Source organism: Ursus americanus, chromosome 16, assembly GCF_024610735.1.
Source record: "Ursus americanus isolate L20-20 chromosome 16, mUrsAme1.1.p, whole genome shotgun sequence".
Lineage (NCBI taxonomy): Eukaryota > Metazoa > Chordata > Mammalia > Carnivora > Ursidae > Ursus > Ursus americanus.
The window spans coordinates 4,228,300-4,235,450 of record NC_142142.1 but is presented as its reverse complement, the minus strand read 5'-3'; the positions used below and the strand labels follow the sequence as shown (position 1 = coordinate 4,235,450).

At 38.8% G+C, this 7,151-nt stretch overlaps 1 pseudogene; it reads left to right on the top strand.

Moving 5' to 3' along the window:
• The first annotated feature begins 311 nt into the window (after positions 1–311).
• LOC123782776 (olfactory receptor 56A3-like) lies at positions 312–1,259 on the top strand (annotated as a pseudogene).
• The last annotated feature ends 5,892 nt before the right edge of the window (positions 1,260–7,151 follow it).

The following is a 7,151-nucleotide window of genomic DNA, read 5'->3' as shown; positions in this document are numbered from 1 at the left end:
TTGCTGCAAAGACATAACAATTCTCCTTAAAAAAAAAAAGAAAGAAGAAGAAGAACTTGAATAAATCAAGAATGTATAAATGAACCATGTTACCTCACTCCTCTACACTGCTTAGTGATAGGACTTTCTGAGCAGGATGGCACAAGGGATAAACACATGAATTCACATGGCTCCAGAGGACCTGTTGGGACTAATGCGTTTCATCCAAGGGAAGCAAATTCTTCTAAATTCATGTGTCTTGAGTCAGTAGCTAATTTTTACCTTAATTTTACAGACCACTAAAAGAAAACCGTAGAAATATAGGACAAAAGATGACAACAAACCAAAATGGCAACTTCTCCACTGACGTTTCAGACTTCCTCCTGAATTGTTTTGCCAGGTCCCCCAGCTGGCAGCTTTCTATCTCCCTGCCCCTCAGCCTCCTCTTCCTCCTGGCCATGGGGGCCAGTGGTATTCTTCTGATCACCATCTGGACGGAGGCCTCTCTCCATGAGCCCATGTACTACCTGCTCAGCCTCCTCTCCCTGTTGGACATCGTGCTCTGCCTCACTGTCATCCCCAAGGTCCTGGCCATCTTTTGGTTTGACCTCAAGTCCATCGGCTTCTATGCCTGCTTCCTCCAGATGTTCATCATGAACTGCTTCCTTGCCATGGAGTCCTGCACATTCATGGTCATGGCCTATGACCGCTATGTGGCCATTTGCCACCCGCTGAGGTACCCATCCATCATCACGGACCAATTTGTGGCAAAGGCTGCTATTTTTATTTTGGCCAGGAATGTTATTTCTACATTGCCTATCCCCATTCTATCTTTACGACTCCATTACTGTGGGAGAAATGTCATTGAGAACTGCATCTGTGCCAATATGTCTGTCTCCAGGCTCTCCTGTGAGGATGTCACCATCAATCGCCTCTACCAGTTTGCTGGAGGCTGGACACTGCTAGGATCTGACCTCATCCTCATCTTCCTCTCCTACAGCCTCATCCTTCGGGCTGTGCTGAGACTCAAGGCAGAGGGTGCCATGGCCAAGGCCCTGAGCACATGTGGCTCCCACTTCATCCTTATCCTCTTCTTCAGCACCATTCTTCTTGTCATTGTGCTCACTCATGTGGTGAAGAAGAAGGTCTCCCCTGATGTGCCAGTCTTGCTCAATGTCCTCCACCATGTCATCCCTGCAGCCCTCAACCCCATTGTCTATGGAGTGTGAACTCAGGAGATCAAGCAAGGAATCCAGAGAATACTGAATAGGCGGTGGTAGTGAGGACAACTGGATCTCTGCATTCCTAGTAAAGGATGAGTTTGGAATCAATAACGATGGAGTGGGCTGAAGAACCCTGGAGATCAAGCAAGGAATCCAGACATTACTGAACAAAGTGTGGTAGTAAGGACAACTGGATCTCTGCATTCCTAAGATAGGATGAGTTTTGAATCAACAATGGGTGAGTGGGTGGAAATTCATATCTATGATTTTCAATCTCAAAATGGATAAATTGGATATTGTTTTTTCCTAAATAAAACTTAAATGTCATAATAATTTCCCCTCCATTTCTCCTTTAACAATATACTCAACCTCTTTTCCTTTTCCCATACATATTTTCCTGTTTCGACAAAATACTGGGGTTCCTTCATGCAGGTTCTAAAGTGAGAAATTTATGTTCCTAAATATATACCTATTAATATGTCATGACTTAAAATCAGTGAATATACAAGTGTGGATACTTTGGGTTAAAGTGGTGTAATTATTTAATGCTTTCTTATTCTGATTTCCACTGAAGGGAATATATTGAAGACAAAGAATATTAGCGAAATTTCAGTCCTGAACGATGGAAGTTTGCTGCTGGTCTGTAACTGGGTCTGCAATTGGGTGGACATTAGGAAATGGGCATGAGAAGAGGAGAGGATTTTTGCGTGCATTTCTCATTTGTGCAACAATTAGCAATGAGTTTGATTAGATTCAAGAGACTCCTAAATTCTCCTCCCCAATGGATTTGTGCTTAGGACACTTATCTTTGGATCCAGGCTGCCATCGTTCAGGGTTTGCACACATAGCTCTGCTGGTGAGTTAAAGATTTTTTAGGGGTTGTAATATATGATTCACTAATAATAACTAAATTTTGAAAAATGTAATCCCTGAACACTGTTTTCATATTAATTGGACCATTTCTAAGCATACGTTGTGTTCTGGGAATTCCGTTGGCTATTAAGCAAAAAATAGAATATTTGTGCTATTGGGAGCCCACAGTTTGATTAGGGGGAATAGAAATATGAGAGTGAGAAATGGAATAAGGTACCCTACTACCTGTAGGGCACCTGGCAATATAGGAAACCACTAGATGTATAAAGATCTGAACTGTAAGCCTTGGACAACTACCACAAAATAGGTGGGTTCTAGGGAACAAATGAGGTACTTTCATTGTGTTTCATATTACTTATCTACTATACCAAAGAACAGTGAATCTAATATTTTGTGCTTCAATAACAACTTATAAGTGTGTTTCCTTGTTTGACCATGGAAGGAAAACCTCTCAACGGTCCAATACTAATAGTCTCATCAAAATCTGGGTCTTACACCCTTCACTGGTTCGTCCTTGTACTACTTAACCTTTCATTCAGCAAACTCTGTCCATTTCCTTGTCTTCTCTATCTCACAGTGAAAAACAATAAATGGATATTTCATTCCTCTGCTCCTGGATATCACTGTGAGCTACATTTGAGTGATAAACATATGCTCATGTATTTAAGAAGCAATAGCTAAAAGCACATAATCAGCGTTTGAACTGGGAATAATATAGTTCCAAAAATAAAAACAGAAAGTCCAGATCCAATGAGGTTCATACTATAGATGTCCTTTTTCTTTGTTACTTCAAAAAGAATTCTCCAATATCTCATTCTCTCACATATTTCAACATAAGATAAAATGACTTGGTTTAAATGCAGGTAATACCAACAGGAAGGTCTTACAAGTAGGAAGATATAATATGCTAAGGTAAATTTAAGCTATAATCTCTTAGGGAAGATTAAAAGTCTACCAGTTTTAACACTATCATATATTAACATCTACTCATCAAGGGACCAAAAACCTTTAGGACTGATCTCTACCATGGTCACATTGTACAACAAACCCAAATCTCCCCAGTCAGCTGTTAGAAAACGAACAGGGAATGCCCCAAAAGGGCTACATCAGGGGATTTAAAGCGTGTACCACCCAAGACTGAGAAAATCTGACACAAGTCTTGTCTTCCAAATAGACTGGTAAGATCTTTATATTTAAAACATATATTTTTGAAAGCTTTGCAGTGACCTGTTGATATGCAACTTTTACACATTTATGGCTCCCATCAAAGCAGTATTAACACAAAAAAGCAGTATTGACAGGTTCATTTCGTAAACAAGGGGAACAGATTAGCGATGGCCTTATCCCAAAAATAACTGATACTAATAAGCATCTCCTCCAGAACAATGCTGTTCAATGTGAGCCACACAATTTTAAACGTTTTAGCAGTCACGTTAAAATATAAAAAGTTAAATTGATCCTAATAATGTACCTTACTGAATCCAATATATCTAAAACATAATTCCACCACATAATCAACATAGGAAAATTTAATAATAACATATTTTACATTCTTTTTCTGCACTAGGCCATCGAAATACAGTGTGTATTTTATATTTACAACATATTTCAGTCAGGACAATCACACTGCAGGTGCCCAGTAGCCACGTGTGGCTAGTAGGTGCTACACGGGTCGGATCCGCACTAGGTCTATGGCTTCAAAGGCAAATGAAAAATGGGTAGGAGAGCAATTGAATTGAGAAAAATTTATCCTTCCTGGAAAAGAGCTAAAGCCAAATTCTTTCTAAATGGCTGTGATTTTTCTTTCTTTTGTCTTTCCACATGGAGAAAAGGAAGATGGATAATAACGTCTTTGTCCTAAAATGCTACATGGCGTGAGTGCTTATGTCCTAGCACCAATGTGAGAAGAGTAAAATAAGAGAACGCTCATTTTTTGGCTTCTTATAACACACAGCCCTCAAATCCTACAGCGACAGATTTGCAATAGAGCCATGTATAAACCTTGGAAGTTATGGAACCTAAGGAAAGATGTAAATAGAGACTTTACTCATGATAAGGCAGGAATATTAGTGCTAGGGGAAGCACTGGATGTTAGTGTCAAAGGTTGCTCAAAAGGTAGATGATAATAATCATAGTCTGTAATTCATTAAACTGTTTTTAACACTACATGTACATATGAATATTTTAAGTTAGTTATTTTGTGCTCTATTATTTTAATAAATATATTTTATATGAAATGCTTAACAGTGAAAGTGTTGTAATTATTCAATAAAATATTACAGTAGGAAATAGGTCTCTTCAAACTAGACAGAAATATCCAGAAACTGTTAAAACTCAGATTTTCTTGGGGAGACTTTTCAGTTTACTCACACATTACCCATATTTGGACCCTTCCTTCAATGACCTGAGAAAGTGAAACAGATATCTGAGACACAACTGACACTGCATACTGGGCCCAGAAAACAAAGCAGAGCACATATGAGAATGGTCATGACCCTTTAGGTCCACAGTTAACACCATTTTGTCTGCAAAATATGCATTTACTCCTAATACAGACAAATCCTTGCTATGGTGCTAGGGTTGCAGTAGAGAGCAAGATAGGCAAGGTCCACGTTTATAAGTGCAAAGGGTCTGTACCTGGGTGAGAAAGAGGTCCAAGAAGCAAGGAGAAATATCAATATGTAGGAAGAACATAGCCAAGGAGAAGCCAAGGTCGAGTTCTAAGAAGGTGACCACTTGGCAGAAAGTCAGGACCTAAAGCTAGAATAGGATTTCAAAGCCTAGACAGAATATTGCAATAGGAACTTCAGTTTGAGCCAAAGAAGTAACACAATTGTATAAACTGAAGATATTGGGGCTGAAAAACAGGAGGCCCTTCATTAAAAACAGGCACAATCCAGAGGAAATGTATCACAGTGTAATCTAATAGAAATGATAGCTCAATACTAAGACCTCTGCATTCTAAAATATTAATCAAATAATTATGTTATTACTCCAGCATGCCTAGATTAGGTGTCACATGGGGGAAAACTGAGACAATTCACAGAACTGTGAATCTTTCTGCATCTGGTAGAACCCAGGAAAAGAGTAGCAATCTAACTCCAGGACTCGGGACACACTGTCCTTTGTCAGAGTTTTCAAACTTTCTGGTTATGAATGAAATATTTGTTTACATTTTCTGTAACAGTTTACATCTCTTTACATTTTCTTTATATGTAATTGTAAATCTTGCTCTAATGTTCTGAGTTTCATTTTGGATACATGAAGCTTTATTTTGTATATATTTACATATACATATTTTGTATATATGAAGTCTCATATGAAGGTTACTGGCAATGCTCTATCATTCTAGTGAATGCTTTCATTCTTAAAAAAGATGTACGGCCTATACATGGGCTTTTATAGCAGATTTCACCGTGTGGGGCGGGGAGGAGAATGAAAGGCATAGACATGGAATCTCTTTAAACTAAAAAACGGAAAGAAATAATGCTGAAAACAATGAAGAAGTGACCTGATGACTGATGACATAATGTTACCTAATCTAGTATTTGTGTACTTGGTAATTGAAGGCGGAGACAGAGACAAAGTACAGGAGCAAAACATACTGCCAACCTTTATAAAATATACAGAAATAAAATGCATGGTAAAAATGGAAGATTGATAAGAAGGGGTGAAATAGAAGCAAGTTTGTATGAATTTGTATTTTATACATGGAATAGAATAATATTAGAAATTTGACTGTGATAATAGAAAGATGCATTTTTTAAACACTACTGCTTGTAACAGCAGAAGTTTTCATTAAAAAGCCAAGCTTTTTAAGGTCATATGGTCTCTGTTGCAACTGCTCTGACATATAGAATAAAAGAAGCCATGAGTGGGTATTAATCACATCGACATAGCAAATGCATATGGTTAAATCACTGGCTCAGGAAGGGGTGGCAATTTTGGCCCCTGGGACACATTTGGCAATGTCTAGAGTCGTTTTTCTCATTACAACTGTGCGGATAGAGGTGAGTTAGAGTGTATGGTGCTACTGACAACTAGTGAGGAATGCTATTAAATATGCCACAATATATAGAACAGACTCACACACAAAAGAAAATTGTCTGAACTGTCATTACAAGCTGAGAAACTCTGGTCTAAATAATCCAAATAAAAAGCACAAATTGACATATGGGATTTGGAAGGAGGAAAAAAAAAAAAGCAAGTCTCATCTATATGCTAACAAGAAATTCACTTTCAATATAAAAGCACCAGCGGGTCATCAACAAAAAGTGCTGGAATAACTGGCCAGCCATCTGCAAATAAATAAATGAATGGATAGAAAAATCAAGACACAGTCTTTGCTCCTTTCAGAAAAAAATTAACTCAAAATGGAACATGGATCTCAATATAAAAGGCCAATTTATAGGGGCGCCTGGGTGGCGCAGTCGTTAAGCGTCTGCCTTCGGCTCAGGGCGTGATCCCGGCGTTCTGGGATCGAGCCCCACATCAGGCTCCTCTGCTGTGAGCCTGCTTCTTCCTCTCCCACTCCCCCTGCTTGTGTTACCTCTCTCGCTGGCTGTCTCTATCTCTGTCAAATAAATAAATAAAATTTAAAAAAAAAAAAAAGGCCAATTTATAAAGATCCTAGAGAGTAACATAGGAGAAAACCTAGATGGCCTTGGGTATGGTGATGCCTTTTTAGATACAACACCAAAGACACAATCTATGAAAGAAAGAACTTATAAACTGGACTTCATTAAAATTAAAACCTTCAGGGCACCTGGGTGGCTGAGTCACTTAAGGGTCCAACTCTTGATTTTAGCTCGGGTCATGATCTCATGGTCCTGAGATGGAGCCCTGCTACTGGACTCCAGGCTCGGGGAGTCTGCTTCATCCTTCTCCCTCTCCTTCTGCCTCTACCCCTGCTCATGTGCTCTTTTCCTCTCCCTCACTCTCCAATAAGGAAATAAATAAATCTTTAAAATATAATCTAATTACATTATATTCGCACTCAGAAAATCAATGTCCAGAGAATGAGAAGTTAAGCCATAAACTGGGAGAACAGAACACACACCTCAAGAACACACTGAA